We start from the raw sequence: 23,907 nt of genomic DNA, 5'->3' as shown, positions 1-23,907 counted from the left end.
TCTTTTCCAATGTGGGACTAAAGTTTTCCTCTACAAACCCAAGTTTTTAAGTTATAACTCCAACAGTTTATTGGAAGCTACCCTCTATTTCTAAATTTCTATTGTTTGTGGCGGGATGAAGGTTGTGAGGTGATGGATGGTGAAGGAGAGAATATTTTGGATAGAATCAGTTGGGAAGGTGACTAAGCATTGGAGAGACTCGATGAAGGAAGAACTCGTCTTGATAATTAATGGGCTCGTCATGATCTTTATCCTTCAAATTCTAATTATTCATGGTTTATTGCTTTACTGTCATATGTCTTTGAATATGTTTTCATTTGTTAGATTAGCATTTCAGCTAAGAGTTGTAGGATGGGGAGAAGTTGTGAACCTTGTAAATGGTCTAAACTTAAAGTTTTATAGTTGATTATCACTTTATTGAATTTATTGACAAAGCTTGTATCGAACACTCGTTATTTTATAATTGATTAAGTTAACTTCTTATTTATGATATTTGTTTCATTTGAATGATATCATGCATTGAAATAAATGATTAGAAATAGATGAATATCATTGCTAAAGTTGGATGTGAGAATAAGCAGTAATATCTTGGTGAAAATCTTTTTGATACTCTATAGCAACGGTTTTCTATTGTTAATATACCTTAGCGGTGGTTAGGATTTTGCTAATGTGGATATGTTTTTTAAAAAATAAATATTAAATCTTATAGTTACGGTTGCCTTTTGTTGTTAATAGACTGTAGCAACGGTTAGGATTTGCTGACATGAATTTTTTATTATTTTATAAAAATTAATCTAATAGAAACAGTTGTTATATTTACAACGGGTTTAGATCGTTACAATAAGCTAATTGCAACGGCTTTAATAATAACAGATTATTTACAACTGTTTTAACCATTGTTAATGTATTAGAAACAGTCCATACCATTACTAAGAGGTCTATAAGCAACGGTTAGAACCATTGCTATAAGAGCCTTTTGTAGTAGTGTTGAATTATTATTGGAAAAAGCTAGTAGGATGTTCCGTTAATGGGATTTTTTTGGAGAAAATAGGGGCCTTAGCCCAACTTAATCATTTTCAGCAATTGTAAAAACATAAATGAGATTGATTATCTGCAAATCTAAATTAAATATTTCTCGACTTTGTCATGAGATCGCCAAATGTCAACAAGTTGTACTGTGTTGCAAATTATATTTGTCGGCGAAGAATTCTTACTATTAAAGATTCTTTGATTCCTCTCTTTCCAAATCAACCATATAGCCGCCATAGTGCTGCAAACCATATCATTATGAAGATGTGGTCATATGTTAGATGTCATCCAGTCATTCCAAAACTCCAAAATAGAGAGTGGCCAAGAGTTGGGATAATATTTATCCATAACAATAGTCCACACATCTCTCAAAAAAACAACACTCTAATGGAAGATGCTGAGAGGATTCATCCGTAGATTGCATAATATACAAAATGAAGGTAGTCCAATATGGAAATTTTCCCTTGTCGGTCAAGTGTTGGGACTAAATGTCAAATTTAAAGCTATGGAGAATTATGATCAGAAAGTCTGGGTTCTAAAAGCAATCCCTAAATTCTGTCTGGTATTTTTCACTTTAAGTTCAATAATAAAGAGGAAATGAATGAAATCCTCATGAATGGCCCCTGGTTTTTTGGTTCCAGGCCTCTATTACTGAAATCTTGGTCCATTGGTGAAGTCTTGGACAAAGTCAATGATTGCTTTTATCCCATGTGGATCCAGTTGCCTGCATTGAAGCTTAACCTATGGTTTGAAAAAGGAATTAGTAAAATTTCTAGTGTCATTGGTCGTCCTATTACCACTGACAAACTAACTGCAAATAGACAAAGGCTGGCTTATGCTAGTGTGCTCATATAAGTTAAAATGTCAGCCTCTCTGCCTGATCAGATCATAATTTAGGGGCCAAATGGTAAACAATTTAATCAAAAAGTCATCTATGAACTGAAGCCAAGATGGTGTGATTATTGTAAACAAGTGGGGCATGACTCAAAAGTTTGTAAGAGGCATCCTGTGACTCAGAGGTGGATTCCTAAGCAAAGTACTATGGTTAATCAAGCTGTGAATGTTTGTAACTCAGGTAATTTGAGTAAACAAGATGAATCTTGTTCTCATGTACAATTTGTGCTTGAAAATCCTTTGTTGCTATCAAAAGGCCTGAGTATGTTATGCAAGATAAGGTAGTTGAGAAAATGCAGTAAACTAAAAATAATTTTGTAATGCACTGTTTTGTGCATGATGTGCACGTTCTGCCTTCAGTCCCTGAAGATAATGCTAAAAGCAATAATTTCATTCAAGTTGCTTCCTCTTGGAGTGATGCACAAAGTAAGAAGAAGCTGATGAACCCCTTCTCTCCTTTGAATTATTTGGCTAGTGGTGCTGATCCCTCTACAGTTGATAGAGGGAAAATGAATCCATGAATCTATCTTTTTGAAATGTTAGGGGATTAAATAAATCCCCTAAACATGTTATGGTCAAGAGATACTTAATGCAGTAGCAATTATCTTTCCTTGCACTTCTTGAGACCAAAATAAAGCATGGGAATGTGTAGGCTATAGCAAAAAAGATTGCAAATAACTGGGATAGGTTTTCTAATGCCAGTAGCTTTGAAAAAGCAAGGGTATTCATCTTATGGGATCCTGACATTCTGGATGTTCAAATTAAATATTTTTCAGCTCAGCAAATCACTTGTGCTGTCAAATCTTTTGATGATAACCTCAACTGTATCATTTCTTCTGACTATGGTTTTAATCAGTCAGAGGCTAGGAAGGATTTGTGGTCAGAATTATCTTTGATACATTATAATATTGGAAATATGCCTTGGCTTATATGTGGAGACTTTAATGCTATGATTAGCAATGATGAAAAAATAGGTGGTGCAATGCTTACTGATGCTGAAACTGAGGATTTTTGCCAGTTCATTAAAGACTATCAGCTTACTCATCTGAAAACTACAGGTTGTTTTTTCACATGGAATAACAAACAAGACCCTATCACAAGGGTTTGGAGTAGATTGGATAGAGCATTAGTGAATAAAGCCTGGATTCATGGATATAATTCAAGTCATGTGGAGTTTTTACTTCCTAGTTTTTCTGATCATTCTCCTGCACTTGTTTCAATTTATGATGATTATGTGCAGGGTAAAAAGCCTTTTAGATATTTCAAGATGTGGACAAAGCATGAAAATTATATACCTACAGTCTCTTATGTTTGGCAAACTCCTGTTCAGGGTCACACTATGCTTTCTGTTTATTCCAAACTGAAACTTTTGAGAAATACACTGAAATAGCTCAATAGAAGACATTTTAATAATATCAGTGAGCAAGTCCTAAGAGCAAAACTAGATTTGGAAAATGCTCAAAAGCTTCTCCAATCTGACCCTCTCAATGCTTCTTTCATTAGTCAGGAAAAAGAGTGTATTATTTCTTATAACAAACTTTTGGACTGTGAATTATCTTTCTTATAACAAAAAGCTAGATTTAATTGGTGTTTACAAGGGGACAGATGCACCAAGTTCTTTCACTCTGTCATCATGAACAACAGGCACCAGAATAGAGTTATGGTCTTATATGATAACATTGGAAATAGAATCATTGATGGTGAGGAGATTGTTAAGGAGTTAGTTTCTTACTATAAGAACTTGTTGGGTACATCTGGTGCTATAACTACTGTAGGCGTCAAAAAATGCTGAAAGATATCCAAATACAGCTCAAGAGGAAATCATCCAAAAAGGCAGAAGAACACAAGTCTTGACTGTCTCGCCGTGCGAGACAGACTTGACTGTCTCGCCGTGCGAGACAGACTTGACTGTCTCGCCGTACGAGACAGTCTTTACTGTCTCGCCGTGCGAGACAATCTTTACTGTCTCGCGGGCGAGACAGACTTTTACTGTCTCGCCCACGCGAGACAGTCTTTGCGTCTCGCCGCACACGAGACAGGCTTTGCTGCTCGCCGTGGCAGACAGAACTTTGCTGTCTCGCCTTGCGAGACAGAATTTACTGTCTCGCACACGAGACAGTTATCAGTGGTTCAAGAAACTGTTTTGCAACCGTCGACACGTGGCCACTAACTGTTCAAGAACGTGGGAAACGTCGTGGGCGAGAATCAAGTGAATAACTGCCAGAATAACGGAGTTTGAAACGTGGGAAAGCAGTTACATCGAAAACTGCCAGAAATGTAGACAGTATTTTACTGTCTCGCTGGGCGAGACAGCAAATTTACTGTCTCGCTGGGCGACACCCAACCCCCCCCCCCCCCCGCCGAGACAGCAAATGCTGTCTCGCGAGCACTGTTCATCCAGAGGGTTATAAATACCCCCCGAAGGCCATTTTCACAAGGGGCTTCCAGCAGAGATCCAAGGCTGATTATTGTGAGTACTTCAGAGCAATCCAGAGCAATCTAGAGCAGAGAGAGAGCAGAGGTGCTGATCTTACGGCCAATCCTTGAAATTGAGCTTTGACTTGATTTCAAGAAGAACGACTATCTTACATCGATAAGATATCGTTTCAATTTCTCACTTCGATAAACGAAGTCAGAATCATAAACCCCTCACGGTTCAATCAGAATCTGTGACTTGGTGGTCCACGAGTCAAAGCGCTCCCGGCACAGGCAAAGATCCCACGAAAGCAGTGATCCAAACAACGATCCTGCGTTTATTTTCTCAAGAGTTGTAATTTTCTTTTTGTTGTGTAAAAGAGTCTTATAAAAAGGCTGTTTTCTTTGAATTTATTGTAATCGACCGAAGATATAATGAATTCGACAACAAAACCAACTTTTGGCGAAAACAACTACTCCTGATATTGGTATTATTCAAAGTGGTCCCTGCTTAAATGAGAATCAAGCTACGAATTTATCAAGACCAGCTACAAAAGAAGAGATCAGAAGTGCTATATTTTCTATGCCTGATGATAAGTCCCCTGAACTAGATGACTTCAGTGTTTATTTCTACAAGTCTTCATGGTCTGTTATAGGTGAGGAAATCACAAAAGCTATAGAGGAGTTTTTTAAAACTGGAAAATTATTGGGTGTAGTCAACTCCACTTCTATAACTCTTATTCCAAAGGTACAATGCCCTAAAACCCCTGCTGATTTTAGACCAATTTCATATTTTAATTGCATATACAAGTTTATCTCTAAAATTCTTGCGAACAAAATTCAGTCTGTCATGGAGTTTCTTATTAGTGAAGCACAAAGTGCCTTGTTAAAGGAAGGCAAATATCAAACAACATCTTATTAGCTCGTGAGTTAGTTAAAATTATGATCGTAAACATTTATCTCCAAGAGCCATGATAAATATTGACATCAGAAAGGCATTTGATACTATCAACTGGGAATTTCTAGAAAATATGCTCAGAGGGCTGGGTTCCCCAAATGTGTTTACTGAATGGATTATGAGCTGCATTTCTTCACCAAAATATTCCATTTCTCTAAATGGTTCACTTCATGGTTACTTCAAAGGGGCAAGAGGTTTAAGACAGGGAGATCCTCTCTCCCCCTACTTGTTTATTATTGGCATGGAATATCTTACTAGAGAATTGAGTATGTTGAAGTATGACAGAAATTTCAAGTTCCATTCAAAATGTGGCAAGCTTAAGATCTCCCATCTGATTTTTGCTGACAACCTTCTGTTATTTAGCAAAGGTGATCTCTATTCAGTTCTCAAGCTCTACAAATGTGTCAGTAACTTTGGTGATCATACTTCTCGACTTCAAGCTAATCTTGCTAAATGTTCCATTTACTATAGGGGAGTTGAGAATTCTGTTAAAACTGCAATCTATAATCACCTTGGCTTCCCTGAAGGTGTCATGTCGATTAAATATCTTGGTTTACCTCTAATTACCAAAAGACTATCTTACATGGATTGCAGTCCACTTTTTAAGAAAACTTCAAGCCAATTTCAAGTCAGGTTGAAGCATAGGAATTTATCATATGCTGGCAGGCTTCATATCATCAGGAGTGTTATTTAGGTGTTCAAATCTTTTGGATATCTAGTTATATATTGCCAATCAAGGTTCTTCAAAAGATTAATGATCTGTGTAGGGATTTTCTATGGGGAAAAACAGAGCAAAATTTCAAGACTCCTATTGTTTCTTAGGACAAAGTGTGTAAGGGGAAAAGATATGATGGATTGGGAATTTTTTTTGCTGCTAAATGGAACATGGCCTCTGCCTTGAGAACAATTTGGTATGTTCATTATGATAAAGAGCTTTTGTGGATCAAATTGATTCATGGAACTTATCTAAAAAATAGTAACATTTGGCAAGTGAATGTAAAATCTGGTGACTCTTGGCTATGGAAACAATTGTTAAAAGTTAGAGATAAGGCAGTGAGCTTTTGTGGAGGAATTGAAAACTTGAAGCAACATATCATTTCTTGTTTCAAGGACTCCAAAATTCATCTCTCAAAGCTGTATTCAAGACTATATCCAACAACAAACAATGTGCAATGGTTTGACACTGTCTGGGAAAGGTTAAATTATCCAAAGCACTCTTTTATATTGTGACTGGCTGTTCAAGATAAGCTTCTTACAAAAGATAGGCTGCTCAGTAGGGGGTTTATCCAATCTGGTCATTGCTCTTTATGTGATGGTGCAGGTTTGGAGCTCCGAAATCATTTATTTTTTGAATGCAGTTTCTCTAATGAAGTTTGGAATGGTATCATGGGCTGGCTCTAATATAATTGGAGAGCTTGTGATTGGAATTTGTTACTGAATTGGTACAACAATAGGTTGAAGGGGAAAGGCTTCAAATTGAAAGTGAAGAGAATGACATTTTCAGCAACTGCCTATAACATATGAAGAGAACGCAATGCAAGGATATTTCAGCTAAAAATCAGAAGTACAAATCAAATAATTAGGGACATCAAGATTGACATATTGACTGTCATCGTCAATAGTCCTTTGCCGAATGAAAACAGGGAGTTGATTCTTTCCCTGTAAATTTTTTTTGTTGGCTGGGGTTTTTCTTTTCTTGTTTTTGTTTCTTTAATTTGATTCCCAGTTTCTTGTTTCTGTTTACTCAGTTTTCTATTTACTGAGTATCTAGATGTACATAACTGCACATTTTTGAAAAATGAATAATATTTTTTCATTGACAAAAAAAAAGAAACATTCATGCCATGCTTCGAGAGATTAACCTTGGTAGGGTGACGGTCTAGCAGAGATAGCCAAACATGAATGCGGCATTTGAGAGGTGTCAGTGAGAACCAAATGTGTTGAAAATGAGCCGACCAGGAGGTAGTTCGCCTAAGGTGAGATATAAGGAGGGAACTAGTTTCAACTCTTTTGTCTTCTTCATTCGAAGGTGCATGGTGCTGAATTGAAATATCAATAAACTTGCTCCACACTTCACATAAGCTCTATCAGAGAATGATGTGTTGTGAGATATTTTCTTCATACACACCTAGATAAATGTGATCACTGTATAATATAATTTCTAAGAGTCAAATTGTTGTATTTACAAGCACACGCGCGCGGACACACACATATGTTTGTGTGTGTGTTTGTGTGTGTGCACGTGCACACATCACATCTTGTGCTTACAGTGTAAGTTAGACTTGTTTGGCAATTCTTTAAAATGGTGCCAGGTTTGGTCCTAGCACCATTTTGAGAAGAATTATGTAAGGGTAAAATATGGCCATCATTGGCCCATGTCTTTTAAGGCTAAAACTGGCCCCTAAAACTAGTTTTGTTTTGGTCCACATCTTTCCTGAAACAAAACAAAACCAGTTTAGTTTAGAAATGTGTCGGTATTAATCCTGGAACAAAACAAAACAAAACCAGTTTAGTTAGGGTGTTTGCCAAACACACCCCGTAAACAGGAGAGTATTTGGAAAAGGCAACAGCCTCTGTTTAATTTTTATATTATATCTAGAACCATACTTATATCAAATGTTGTCTCTCCAAATAGAGAAAAGAAAGTAGCAAGTTCAAAAAAGGGTTTGAAATGGTTTACCCACCGTAACTATGTCATAAGTGTCTTCTACTAATTCTCTAATTCTCTAATCTATCTTTAGTTATTGATTAGTAGAGCACAGTTTTGTTCAAGTTCAAGCAAGGTTTTGGGAAATAATTTTACAGCCTTAATTAACTATGCTTTATACTGTACTTGTTTTTTTTTTTGAGCTGAAAAACAGGGGCTAAGCCCTGCTCATATATTATAAAAGCACTGAACAAAGTTTACAAAAGGAAAAAAAAGTGGATATACGAGAGTATACCCATCCAAAAAAACAACAGACCAAAAGATAGGCTTCACCATCCGAAAGCCTACCAGAGTTTTACCAAAACATCAAAACCAACTATTCTAACTACCCGGCAAAAGCATAGTTATCAGAACATCAAAAAACAGAGGCTAGAAAAAAACTTAGATAAGAGTCTTAACAACAACATTGATCTTGAGATCCAGAGGTGGTATCAATCCAGCTACTTCCTTCACTTACTGGAAGTTGTCTCCAACATCATCTTCACCTCTCTTTTTAGCAATTTCATCTAGCTTGAGTTTGATGGCTGCTTTGTGGATTCTTTTGGCCATCCGATCTTCCTCCGCACCTGTCCAAAGAAGGGTATATCTTGCTATATTAGCTGCAGTCTTATCAGGGTTAGGCATAATATCCCTAAAAACAAGTTGATTACGACAGATCCATATCCACCAGCAGCAGCAAGGAAGAAGCACTTTCCACACTTTCCTAACATCAATTGAGATTCCTTGATATTCATTAAGGAGGATCAGCTCATCAAAGTGATGGATCCGAGGGACTGGGTTACTGCTAGGAAGCAGGGCAGCCCAAATTGATGACGCAAAAGGGCATTTAATGAAGAGATGGTCCATATCCTCCAGAGAAGAAGAACAGAAAGGACATCGGGGATCACCAATCCATCCTTTAGAAACCAAGTTTGCCCTGGTGTTAAGCCTCTGTTTACTAGCAATCCCAAAGAAGACCTTAGTTTTAAGAGGGGTGGGGGATTTCCAGATGAAGTTGTATAAAGCAGATTTGATACCCCCAGAGGTCAGAGCCGTGTAAAAAGATTTTACAGTGAATATCCCAGAAGAATGTAGGGGCCACCACAATCTATCAGGAGCCAGGCTATCAAAGACAGAAAAGTTATCCAAGAGAGAATGAAGATAAAAAGTTCTCTGTCTTTCTTCTATCGTGATGCCTCTCCTGAGGGTAGCATGCCATTTCCACTCGTTATTGAGCATAAAGCCTTGAGAGCGGATGACACAGTCAGGGGAAAAAGCACGATAAAATGCTTGAGGAAATAAGCTAATAAGAGAATTTGCTCCGGTCCACTTATCAGTCCAAAATCTGCATGCTCGACCATCACCAATGTTCCATCTTACAAAACTAAAGAAAGCTTGATGGATGGAATGCAGGTTTTTGATGAATTTGGAAGCTTGAGGGGAAGGAGAGAGGGTAACAGGGTTAGCACCATTCTTGGAATAGAGGGAGAAGACCACCTTGCTTACTAGAGTCTCTCTGTCGAAGATTTTCCAGATCCATTTGGATAGGAGAGCAATGTTGAAGGATTCAAGGTGGATAACGCCCAATCCACCCTCCTTTTTCTGTCTGCAAACTGAACCCCATGAGACCAAATTCCTAACAGACGAAGATTGGTGACTGCCATTCCATAAGAAGTTTCTCCTTATCTTGTCTACTGCTTTGATGATCCACCTTGGTAACTTGAAGAAAGAAGAGTAGTAAAGAGGAATGGTAGAAAGAACAGAGTTAAGGAGGGTCAATCTACCACCCAAAGATAGAGTTTTACTTTTCCAATGAGAAAGTTTTTTAGAGAAGGAATCTAGGAGAGGTTGCCAATCTCGCTTGGTAAGAGAACCAGACTTGAGAGGGAGACCTAAGTAGGAGAAGGGGAGGGACCCTAAAGAGCAGTTAAGAAGATTGGCAAGCTGGGAACCCTTGAAAGGGATTCTGCCGAGGTAAAACAGATTGGATTTGACATGATTGATTCTGAGCCCAGATACTTTAGCAAAGATAAGCAAGATGGTCTTTAAGGTGATCATATCCGAGGGAAGAGCTTTGGAGAAAATAATTGTGTCATCTGCAAATTGAAGAGATCTAATCTTATTCAGTTCTCCTCTAATATTAAGCTGAGAAAGATCACCTGCAGCGGTGTTGTTGAGAAGCATTCTGTTAAGCACATCCACAACCAAAAGAAAGAGCATTGGGGAGAGAGGATCTCCTTGTTTTAAACCCCTATGACAAGTGAAGAAATTTGTGGGAGAACCATTGACAAGGACAGCCGATTTGGAGGAGGATAAGATATGTTTAATGATGAGGCACCATTTAGAACTGAACCCTCTGGCTTCTAGAAGGGATAAGAGGAAGTTCCAATTAACACAATCGAAGGCCTTAAAAAAATCATTACCAACATTGCTTTAAACCCCTATACTGTACTTGTTTTAAACCCCTATACTGTACTTGTTTGAAACATCATTACCAACATCCCTTATTTTGGACGTCCTGAAAACTGCTGTTAAGATGAAGAAACCGCAAATAATGTCTGTATGAGTGGCTTCTCATAATTTTCTTTTTTCTTTGTTAATAATTTCCAGTTATTGCTGTTATCATCATCATCATGATGATATCTTTTTCTCTTTAAAAATTTATTCCAGCATTAGCATTCCCAGAAGGCCTTTCATTTGAGTTGCCTCATACCATATATGTGGCTCTTTGTAGTTTTGTAATCATTTTCTTTATAATTTGGTACTCTTCCTCTTATGGGAACTGGCAAATTAATTTAGCAATATAAAGTAGTCATTACAGTACTTAACATGGTACATGCTAATCGATAACTGCTAATGAAGGTACATCATCCATCATTTATCTATTCAAAATGCACCTCTTTGCACATACTACGTAGATGCCTATCAATTATCATCAAACTTCACACCCTATGCTCGAGAAACCCTAATCAAGGCTAACACATTCACCTCGTACGTACAATACACATTACATGCTTACAAGTTAAGTACTTAATGAAATGCCCATGTGCGCACACACACAGTCATCCGCTGTTGCAGGCTTGCAGCATGCATGTGGTGAAGGGTTGTACCAATTTGTTGTTGATATTCTATGATGAGAGTCTGTATTCATACTATCAACAACTGTATCGCCCCTCTCACTATTTCCACTATCAACCAGTTCTTTTCTCGCGCCAACTTTGTTGTCTGCCTGTACTCCATAACTCAACGCCTTCCTTGGTATTGAAAAGCAGGAGCGTACCAACACGAGCTCAAGAACAATTAGAATCACCAAAGCCTTATCCTTTGTCCTCCTGTACCTACAAAACATATACCTTGTCAATAATACCATGTTCTTGTAAGTAAAAACTCGGTATGTGGCATGATTATTACTGTTGAAGGGAAACTCTATATGGTTTTTGTTGCGCGCAGCGGAAATTTCGGCAGCACTTCGGCAGCACAACAAGAGAGTCAGATCGTAATAAGAATTCTCGTCTCACCAAGGAAACAAGAATCTGAAGCGAATATCTCAACAAAGTGAGATATCGGCTCTTCCTCTCATCAGTTCTAGGACTGACCTGCCGAGGGATCCTAAAAAGCTATTACAAATCACACAAAAGCGATACAACCAATTTTATGTGGTTCGACAAATTGCTTACGTCCACGGGGCAAGGAGGGGGGAGATCTACTAATAGAGGGAGAGAATACAACTAGAGTTTATAATCACTCATAACCTAAACCCTCAAACAAACTCTCAAATCTCTCACAATATCTCTTTACAAAAGATGCACAAAACCCTCAATAAAGGGGCTGCTCAAAAACCAAAAACAAAAAAAATGGCGACTGCTTTTACCCTCCGGCGCTCAACCCTAGGAACAGTATTTGTTCCTTTATATAACCGGAGAATCTTGTGGCCAAAACGAACTTGAGCTCACGCGGATTCGGAAAGGCCCACGAACACACGCATAACGCGTAAACGAAACTCACGCGACAATTCTTCATAGGTGGCCCCCACACCCACGTGATCACAATTCTCCACATCGGTGAAGTTTTTCCAAAACTGAGCCGACACCAAAGCATCCAAATGTCCCAACTTATTGTGTCCAGTACGAACTCAATCCATAACAAGTCGAGAACCCGAACGAGAGTCCAAACAATCTCACCCTCATCAACAAATCAACTAATCCAAACCGACTGCATCAAATATGACTGCCTACGTATCTTCTTGCCTAAGGAATCAAGCCGAACGTAGTTCACCCAAATGGCCACCAACGGCCTCAACAATCACGAATGTGCAATAAATTTCGATAATGATCAAACTTGTTGCTCGGAACCACCTTAGTGAGCATATCCGCCGGATTATCCTTCGTGTGGACTTTTACAATTTTCACATCACCATCTTTAAGAACATCCCGAACGAAGTGATAGCGAACATCAATGTGCTTTTTTCTCGCATGAAAAACCTGATTCTTCGCCAAATAGATAGCACTCATACTATCACAATGAATAGTGACGAACCTCTGCGATATACCAAGTTCCTCCAAAAATCCTCGAAGCCAAATAACCTCCTTCACAGCCTCCGTAACTGCCATATACTCTGCCTCCGTCATAGACAAAGTCACCGTAGACTGTAAGGTGCATCTCCAACACACCGGTGCATGGGTCAAAGTGAACACATACCCCGTCGTAGACCGGCGCTTATCCAAATCCCCGGCATAATCCGAATCAACATAACCAATGCATAGCTGCCCACCTGTAGTGTCCCGCTCATAAACCAAACCAACATTGAGCGTACCTCGAATGTACCTCAAAATCCATCTCACGGCGTCCCAATGACCCACTCCTGGATCGTGCATGAATCTCGATACCATGCTCATCGCTTGTGATAAATCTGGTCTCGTACATACCATCGCGTATATCAAGATCCCAACCGCACTCGCATATGGAGTCTTCGACATCAACTCTCGATCTTCAACTAACTTTGGTGAAAGACCAGCTGAAAGCTTCAAATGGGCTCCCAATGGTACACTAACAGGCTTTGTATCCATGCTAACATGGAATCGCTGTAGAACCTTCTTCAAATAAGCCACCTGTGTCAAACAAATTTTGCCATTCTTCTTGTCTCTGCCGATCTCCATCCCTAAAATGTGCTTCTCTTCACCCAAGTCTTTCATCTCAAACTCATTTGAAAGCTGAACTTTTAACTCATCTATAGCCGACTTGGAAGTAGAGACAACCAACATGTCATCGACATAAAGCAACAAATAAATGTACGCATCTCCTTTCAACTTGCGAAAATATATGTAAGGATCAAATTAGCTCCGAGTGTACGAATGACCAATCATAAAACCATCGAATCGCTTATACCACTGTCGAGGAGACTGCTTCAAACCGTATAGCGATTTTTTCAATCTGCAAACTAATTTTTCCTTCCCTGCAGCTCGGAATCCCAATGGCTGAGTCATATATATTTCTTTATCAAGATCACCATAAAAAAATACCGTCTTCACATCCAACTGATCTAACTCCAAACCATACTGTGCTACCAAAGCTAGCAAAATCCGAATCGAAGAATACTTCACCACCGGAGAGAAAACCTCATTATAGTCAATACCTTCCTCCTATGCATAGCTTTTCGCAACCAACCTAGCTTTGAACCTTAATGGAGTGCCCTCAATGCCCTCCTTCTTCGTGTATACCCACTTGCAACCAATTGCCTTCCGCCTATTTGGAAGCTCAACAAGCTCCCATGTATCGTTCTTATGAAGAGATTCCATCTCCTCCTGCATAGCTACCTGCCACGAATCAGCCTCCTAACTCTGCTCGGCCTCTCTGAATGTAGTACGCACCAACTCATCGATACTCTCTACCGGAAGTGCATACGCAACTATGTCGGCATACCGTGCTGGCATCTGTATGTTTCTCCTCTGTCTCCGAACCACAATCGAATCCTGAACCTGAGCCGTCGGTCCCTGATCCTGCACATTAGTACTTGTATCCCCCATGTCATCGTCGTGCTCGCCTGGCGTCATCTCAGTCGGCAGTCTAATGGATACTGTACCATCTGGACAATGTAGAGCTGCATCGATCTCCACCACCTGCGATATCTCTTCTGCCGGGTCGTTCTCCACTTGATAAGAGCTGGGAAGCTTCAAGATAGAAGCCTCATCGAATGTGACGTCCCTACTCAGCATAATCTTCTTATCAACTGGATCCCAAAGCTTGTATCCCTTGACACCACGCTTGAATCCTACAAATATGGCCTTCCTAGCTCGAGGTTCTAATTTATCTGTTCTCACATGATAAAATGCAGGGCACCCAAATACCTTGAACTGATCATAATCTTGTGCTGGCGCTCCCGACCACTTCTCCATAGGGGTTTTCCCCTTAATCGCAGATGAAGGCAGCCTATTAATGAGGTGGCTCGCATATGTAAGTGCCTCAGCCCAAAAGATCTTCTCCAAACCACTCTGCGACAATAAGCATCGGATCTTTTCTAGTAAAGACCGATTCAACCTCTCTGCCATCCCATTTTGCTGCGGTGTATGACTAACTGTGAAGTGTCTCTCTATGCCCTCGTCTCGACATAGCTGCTGAAAGGGGTCAGAAGTATACTCACCACCATTGTCGGATCGTAACGTCTTGATCTTTCTCCTAGTCTGCAGTTCCAATCTTTTTTTTCACTCCACAAATATATCTAGAACTTCACTCTTCTTCGTCATGGTGTACACCCAACAACGCCTAGAATAGTCATCTACAAAAGTGACGAACCAATGTCTACCACCAAGTGATGCAGTCTTGGTGGGACCCCAAACGTCTGTGTGTACATAGTCTAGGATGCCCCTCGTCTGATGAATGGCAGTTCCGAACTTCACCTTTGTCTTTTTGCCAAGAACACAGTGCTCACAGAACTCAATCTTTCCACTCTTGGCTCCCTTCAATAGCACATCTTGCACAATGCTTGCAGTGACTTTTCACCTGTGTGCCCTAACCTATAGTGCCAATGTCTACTCATGTCCGCTTCTGAAATAGCCGAAGTAACCTGGCCAATCTCGGTGCTTCTCTTCAGATAATACAAATTCTGATTGCGGACTCCCTTCATCACCACCAATGATCCCTTAGTAACATTCGCTACAGTGTTTTCGAAAATCACCTTGAATCCCTTCGCCTCCAAAGCTCCAACTGAGATAAGATTTTTCTTCAGTTGAGGAACAAATCTCACCTCCTTCAACTCACGGACTACTCCATCGTTTATCCTAATCCGTACGGTACCTATCCCACAAATACCACAGGATTGATCATTTTCCATGACAACAACACCCCCGTCGACTTTCTCAAAAGATGCAAACCAGTCTCGCCTAGGGGTCACATGATAAGTAGTGCCAGAATCAAGCATCCAATCTGATGCATCCACATGGTTCACCTCCGGAGTAATCAATAGAGAAAAGCACGAAATCTGATGCATCCACATGGTTCACCTCCGGAGTAATCAATAGAGAAAAGCACGAATCATCGGAATCATCTCCTTTCGCAACATTTACCTCATTGGCCTTCGGGCCCTTTTTCTTGCCATTCTCCTTCTCCTTGAGCTTCGGGCAGTCTCTCTTCTAATATCCCTGCTCCTTGTAGAAAGCACATTGGTTCTTTGCTAATTGGTGACAGTTTCTTGACTTTGACCTCCCTCTATTACCACCTTTCGGATATAGGCTTCTACCTCTCGTCGACAAGGCCTCGCCTGAAGTGCTAGCACGGGAAGTCTCCTTGTCCTTCCACCTCAAATCGTAATTGGTCAATGCGTTAGTCACTTCACTGTAGCTGGTAGAAGATCTCCTGTTCAACAAAGTGAGCACGAAGGTATCATACTCATCATCCGGTAAGGAGCCCAACAAAATAATCGCCTTGTACTCATCCGATATCTTCTCATCAACATTCGCCAAGTCCGACAACAACTTAGTGTAGTTGTTCACATGAGCCGCTAGCGAGGTGCCTCTGGACATCTGGAATCTGAATAACCTACGCAGCAAGTGTAACCGGTTCTCAACACTCTTCGTAAGGTACTTATTGTTGAGAATTTCCTACATCTTCATCACAGACGTCACCCCAATCACATCATACTTCAGCTCCTGTTCCAAACAGGACCTGATCACCCCACAAGCGTTCCTATTCATCTTCTCTCATACCGCCTCTTCATATTTAGGTGGTCGCTAGTGGACCATGATGGTCTCTTCCAAGTTCTGAGCATTCAGCGCATCCTGTATGTCGCTCATCCACAAACCAAAGTTGATTTTGCCGTTATACTTTACCACACTAATTTTAGTGTTCTGAAAATCAACTTGTATTGTACTCGCCATCGATTTGCTGCTTTCACCTTCTTCTCCCATTACAAACTAACTCCAAATTGTAGAGAAAGAACAAATTAGATAGAAATTAGGAACCACCCAACTGAATCCTAGATCGGATTCCAAATAGATCTCCTATCCACATGAGGAAAACGAAATCTCCAACGGTAACTCCTAATGCTATCTTCACCGAAACCTAGAACTCTAAGAACCAAGCTTCAAACAAAATCTTCCTCCACCAAACTCCAAAACCCTAGATCTGGAATCTGGTCTCTGATATCACTTGTTGCGCGTAGCGAAAATTTCGGCAGCACTTCGGTAGCACAACAAGAGAGTCAGATCGCAATAAGAATTCTCGTCTCACCAAGGAAATAAGAATCTGAAGTGAATATCTCAGCAAAGTGAGATATTGGCTCTTCCTCTCATCAGTTCTAGGACTGATCTGTCGAGGGATCCTAAAAAGCTATTACAAATTACACAAAAGTGATACAACCAATTTTACGTGGTTCGGCAAATTGCCTACGTCCACGGGGTAAGGAGGGGGGAGATCTACTAATAGAGGGAGAGAATACAACTAGGGTTTATAATCACTCACAACCTAAACCCTCAAACAAACTCTCAATATCTCTCTACAAAAGATGCACAAAACCCTCAATAAAGGGGCTGCTCAAAAACCAAAAAACAAAAAAAACGACGACTGCTTTTACCCTCCAGCGCTCAACCCTAGGAACAGTATTTGTTCCTTTATATAACCGAAGAATCTTGTGGCCAAAACGAACTTGAGCTCACGCGGATTCGGAAAGGCCCACGAACTCACGCATAATGCGTAAACGAAACTCACGCGACAATTCTTCATAGGTGGCCCCCAGACCCACGTGATCACAGATTTTTGGTTAAATGAGAGGGATGAGTAATGCTATTTAGAGATGGAAATTGTATAGAGCATTTGATTACTGATTCTACACAAATATGCGACAATTGCCAGTGGGGTTAACAGCAAAATATCATCAATTATGCAATTTCAGGAAGGTTTATTCGTTTACAAGCTATAAATAGAATATCTTTTTTTATGTGGTGATGTAAAAGGATTCGGATCCTCTCCACTATCTAAAAAGTAGTGGAGAGATCACTACATAATCACAACCGTTAATTATCTAGTTGGTGGTTATGATTTTTTCTTTGAGTGTAAATTAGGAATGAGTGCAATACACGGGGCTATGGTGAGTGTTAGATTTAGATTGTATCATGACTGCCTACTAAGTAATTAACGATTGAGATTAAAAGTAGTGGTCTGTCTACTATTTTTTTGTAGTGGAGAGGATCCAAATCCGATTTAAAAGGCGTTGTGCGGAGCGGAATCGAATGACACGAACAAGATAGGAGAACAAATCAACAACCAAATATAAGCACCACACAACAAGACACTAAATTTTATGTGGTTCGACAATGTGGCTATGTCCACGGGGCAAGGAGGAGGAAGATTTCACTAAGAGAGAGAGAGAGAGAGAGAGAGAGAGAGAGAGAGAGAGAGAGAGAGAGAGAGAGAGAGAGAGAGTACAAATGGGGTTACAATCACTCAATAATTTCATAAAATAACCCTCAAACAAAACTCTCAAATCCCTCACAAATTCTCTCTTTCTAAGTGCTCAAACAATGCTCAAAACTCAGTTCTTAATCTCTCAAACTAACCCTAGAAAACGTTATGTTTCTATTTATATTAAATAGGAATCCAAAACCAACTGGGAAAACCGACCAGGCCCATAACAGCGATCCGGTCGACCGAGACTATGACCGCGGTCAACCGACCAGAGGGTCAATTTTTGACCTTGTAAATTCCACAATAATCGGTCGACCGCATAGGCTTGGCCTGTCGATGGACCCGAACAGTGTTTCATGAACATTGTAAAGTGCACGGATTCGATCATCCGACCTCAAGCTCGCGGTCGACCGACCTGCAACCAAACACGCAGTCTTCATTTTTCCTGATCCTCGTCGCCATTTTTTGAATTCTCCACCTCGGCAAAGTTTTTCCCAAAATACTGAGCCGACCTTAATATCAACCACCCTACTTGTTGCGTCCAGTACGAAGTGGAGTCAATCCAAAACAACGAACTCAATCAACAACAAGTCAGGAACCTAAATGAGAACTCTAATAAGAATCTCCACTGTGTCGGTATCAACTCATCAAATTGGCTGCATCAAACTGACTTCCTACATATCATCTTGCCCAAGGAATCAAGTCTCACGTAGTTCACCCAAATGGCCTCCAAAGACCCTCAACAATGAAGAATGTTCAATAACTCTAAACAATGACTAAATTTCACCCCAGTGACAACTTTGGTCAACATATCCACTGGATTGTCCTTCGTGTGGATCTTCTCTAATATAATGTCTCCATTATCCAAGCCATCTTGCACAAAATGGAACCTGACATTAATGTGTTTTGTTTGGGCATGATACACCTAGTTTTTTGCCAAATAGATAGCTGACACGCTATTATATTTTACCCTGATGGTATCCTGTGCAATTCTCAAGTCATCTAATAACCCCTGCAACCATAAAGCTTCCTTAACAGCTTCAAACAACACCATATACTCTACCTCGGTAGTGGAAATAGCCACTGTAGATTGCAGTGTACATCTCCAACATGCCAATGATCCTGCTAGTGTAAACACATATCCAGTAGTAGACCGACAGTTATTAAGATCTCCAGCATAATCCGAATCCACATATCCATCACAATCTTGCCCATTTCTCCCATTCTTCTCAAATATCAAACCAACATTCATGGTACCTTTGATATACTATAAGATCCACTTCACGGCCTCCCAATGACCCTTCCCGGGGTCATACATGTACCTAGACACCATGCTCACAGCCTGTGATAAATCTGACATTGTACATACCATAGCATACATCAAGCTACCCACAGTACTGGTATATGGAACTTTAGACATGTATTCATGGTTCTCAACTAAAACAGATAACATCTTAGCTGATAGTTTAAAATGGGGAGCTAATGGAGTACTCACCGCCTTGGCATTGCCATCAAAACTGAATTTTTTAGTATGTTTTGCAAGTAGCTCCTCTGAGTCAACTTCAACCTCTCCTTCACCCTGTCTCTCTTAATTTACATACCCAATATTTTCTTTGATTTTCTAAGGTCTTTCATCTCAAATTTGGGTGACAACTCCTTTTTTAACTTCCTAATAGCTGAAGTATTCCTGGAAGTAATGAGCATATCGTCAACATATAACAACAAATAAATATACTCATAATTCTATAGCTTGTGCATGTACACACACGGGTTATATGGGCTCCTCGTGTACCATTGCCCAATCATGAAACTGTCGAATTTCTTGTACCATTGTCGCAGTGGTTGCTTCAATCCATAAAGAGATTTTTTCAGTTTACATACTAAATCTTCCTTGTCTGCAGCTCTAAAACCCACCGGTTGTGACATATAGATCTCCTTTTCTAAATCTCCATGTAAAAAATCTGTTTTCACATCCATCTGGACAGAATCCGAATCCAGTTGTGCTACTAATGCTAATAATATTCTTATCGATGAATGCTTCACAACAGGTGAGAATACCTTATTGTAATCAATGCCCTCAAGTTGGGCATACCCTTTGGTAACCAATTTGAATTAGTATCAAATGTTTCCATCAGAAGATCCTTCTTTCTTTGCATATACCCACTTGCATCCAATTGCTTTCTTACCCTTTGATAATTTTGTAAGTTTCCAAGTGTTATTCTTATGAAGAGAATGCATATCCTCCTCCATAGCTTTCCTCCACCTGATTGAATCACAGCTTGACTCTGCTTCCTTATATGTAGAAGGAACCAAATCATCAATGACCTCAACTGACAAAACATATGCAATCATCACATCATCATATCTAGCTGGCTGACAAATGATTCTTCTTGGTCTATTAGCTGTAATGGACTCCTGAACATGACTCTGATCCTAAGTCCCAATATCCACTATGTCCTCCACCTTCCCATCTATCATATCTCCTACCAGTGTCACCTCTATAGGAGCCTCAATAGATACAATGTTATCTAAAGTCTATGGAGTCACATCATCCTCTACCTCCTATGATACCCTACTAGTCTGGTCTTCCTCCACCTGCTGAGTGACCTGAGGCCTCATCATGTGAGCCTCATCAAAATTGACATCTCTATTAATGATTATCTTGTTGTCTTCTAGATCCTACAACTTAAAGCCTTTAACTTCATCTCTAAAACCCACAATGACTACTTTTCTTACCCTCGGATTCAATTTCACATCATTCACATGATAGTAAACTGGACACCCAAGTATCCAAATCAAATCATAATCACTAGTCACTGTACCAGACCATACCTCCATAGGAGTCTTTAGGAGTCTTTCCATGTATCGCAGTGCACGACAACCTATTCACGAGATGGATTGTATAAACCAATGCCTCGGCCCAAAAGGATCTAGCTAATCCACTCTGTGAGAGCATACAACGCACCTTCTCCAGCAAGGTACGGTTCAATCTTTCAGCCAACCCGTTTTGTTGTAGTGTCTTCCTAACTGTAAAATAACACCTAATATCGTAATCCCGGCAAAACTACAAAAATGAGTCACTATTATGCTCACCAACATTATCAAAACATAGTACTTTCACCTTTCTACCTATTTACAGCTCCACTTTCTTTTTCCATTCCATAAAGATATCCAAGACCTCATGTTTATGCTTCATGGTATATACCCAATTCTTCCTGGAATAATCATCACAAAATAATTGGCCCCTAATTGGCCCCACCAAGAGATGTGTTTTTGGAAGGACCCAAATATCTGTGTGAACGTAATCTAATATACCTTAGGTGTTATGAATCACAATGCCGAATTTCACTTTTGTCTTCTTTCCAAGTATGCAATGTTCACACAATTCCACCTTGCAGGTCTTTGCACCCTTCAATAGCCCCTATTTTGCCAATGTCTGCAGAGACTTATCACCAGTGTGTCCCAATCTCATGTGTCATAGACGGATAGTATCCTCCTCTGTGGTAATAGAAGCTGCCAGACCCTCTGTTACTATCTTGCCCTTCAAGTAGTAAAGATTATTTTTCCTAACACCTCTCATCACCACCACAGACCCCTTGGTGACCTTCAAAGTTGCATTCTTCATGAACACCTTATAACCCGATGCCTTCAAATTTCCAAGTGAAATGATATTCTTCGTTAATTGAGGAACAAATCTCACTTCTTTCAACTTCCTAGTCACACTGTCACACATCCTGATACGAACTGTTCCAATAGCACCAATGAGACATACGTGATCATTTCTCATTAACACGACATCCCCTCTCTCCAACTCCTCAAAGCTAGAGAGCCAATCCCTCCTAGGGTAAATGTGGTATGTAGCACCTGAATTTAACATCCACTCTGTAGAATCTGTATAACAAACTGATGGTAATACTGGGTATGAATAGTCTAAAGAATCTGAATCTGAATTGTCACCACTAACTTTGGCAACATTCACCTCTGAAGTCTGAACGGCTTTCCCTTTTGTTCTTTCCAGCTATATCTTTCAACTTTGGGCATTTATTTTTCCAATGTCCATCATCTTTGCAAAAAACACAGTGATTCATACCCACGCTTCTATGACCACCTCTTGACTTTGATTTTGAGCAATTAAATGGACGCGGTTTGGGACTACAGCCTCTCATTACCAATGCATCTCCCGATGCTTTCTCGGAGGGTTCGCCATCACTCTTCCTAAACTCATAATTCACCAATGCTGAGTGTTCATGTCAAAAGTTACTTTCTTCATTGTATAACTCATTATAACTTTGGTCGTTACAATGAGATCAAAAGATTAGTCTTTTTATAAGACTCTTTACACAATGAAAATAAAACATTTACAACTCTATCAAACAAACATAGAGAGATCGTTTATCGGTTTTCTGCTTATGCGGGATCTTTGCCTGTGCCGGGGATTTTGATATCCGTGGACCGCCTTAGATCTGGATCCGGTTGATAAAAAATTAGGCAGAGCTTCACCTTCACCGAGGGAATATTTGATTTGAAGCACTGAGATCGACCAAGCAAAATCAGTACTCTTCCCGAGATTAAGATCAAGCCTAATCTTAAGGAACGGTAGGATCAGGCTTCAGATCCTTCGAATAGCTCCTTCTTTATGCTAGAGTTCACAGGGATCTCGCTAACCCTCGCTGAAATTCGTGACTCTTGCTTTGGAATTTGACAGCATCTCCTCGTCTTGATAATAAATCGCCCCCCTGAAAGGAGGCCCTAAGCTTGTATTTATAGGGCTCCGGATACGGGTATATGGATAAGAATGAGTAATTTGGTCTTATCTTCAGTTAATAACGGACTAACCACATTTGTAGATGATATCTAGGCAGCTAAGAACCCCTAGAATAGATAAATCTCGAGAAAACCGCTCAAAATCGTCGAAAAACACGTTCGGGGGTCAAACTTGCGCGAAACACCGCGCTGACCCGTGGGGGCATGGGTCAGCATGGTCCGACCCGCGCGGGTGTGGGTCGGCGCAGTTTGACTCACGCGGGTGCGGGTAGTTTGGCCTTTTTTCTGAACTGTTTGGTGTTTTCTGACTTTTTTGGGACTTGTATTTTCCACCGTTTTACGTATTTGATCGTCTTGTTGACTTGTACGATTTGCTAACTTGTTTCATGCGCTCGTTAGCTCCTTTACGGCACTTGGAACTGACCGACGAGTGCAAGTTGACTGACGAGTACATTCGGTCGCTTGGAGTTGATCGACGCGTGCGAGCTGATTAATGCATGCGAGCTGATTGACTCGCGCGAGCTGACTGACATGTGCGCGTTTACTGACACGCGTGAACTGATTGATGCGTGCTTATTGATCGATGCGCGTGAGCTGATTGACGTGCGCGTATTGACCGACGCGTGCGAGCTGATTGATGCGCGCGTGTTGACTGACGCACGCGAGCTGATTGACGTGCGCGTGTTGACCGACACGTACGAGCTGATAGATGTGCGTGTGTTGACTAACACGTGCGAGTTGGTTGACGTTAACCTTCTCGATTTGTCCACTCTTCATTTCGAGCTGTGTGCGGGACCTTGTAGGCAATTTTAGATGCCTACAGATACCCCCCCAAAGTGTTTCAGCCTCGTTCTTCTATAGATGAGTCTGAAATGCTTTGGGTATGATAGACCCCCACCTTCAATCGGTGTCAAAAGACCTATAATTGGCTTCAGTTCTTGACTTCTCCACTTTTTAGTCTATTCAGTATTTTGTCGAATAGCTAAAATTTTTCCGGTGCTGCGTTTATCGTCTGACCGTTGTCGAAGTCTTGAATCGAAATTGATAAGTTGATTTTGGCTCATGTCATTGAGTTGACTTTGAACTAATTAGCTGCATCGCAACGCATTGATGGGCGTTGACCTTGTGCTATGCGTTGACCGGCGCTGACCTTAGGGTTTGTATCGATCGGCGTTAACATAGTTCATACTCGTATGTTTGCTGGAGTCTACACAGTTTAAGCTCTTAAGGCGTTAGAGCGTGGCGGTCCCAAATATTAGGCTGCAGG

The sequence above is a fragment of the Asparagus officinalis genome, chromosome 4, assembly GCF_001876935.1.
Source record: "Asparagus officinalis chromosome 4, Aspof.V1, whole genome shotgun sequence".
Classification (NCBI taxonomy): domain Eukaryota; kingdom Viridiplantae; phylum Streptophyta; class Magnoliopsida; order Asparagales; family Asparagaceae; genus Asparagus; species Asparagus officinalis.
Note: the sequence above shows the minus strand (reverse complement) of the source record.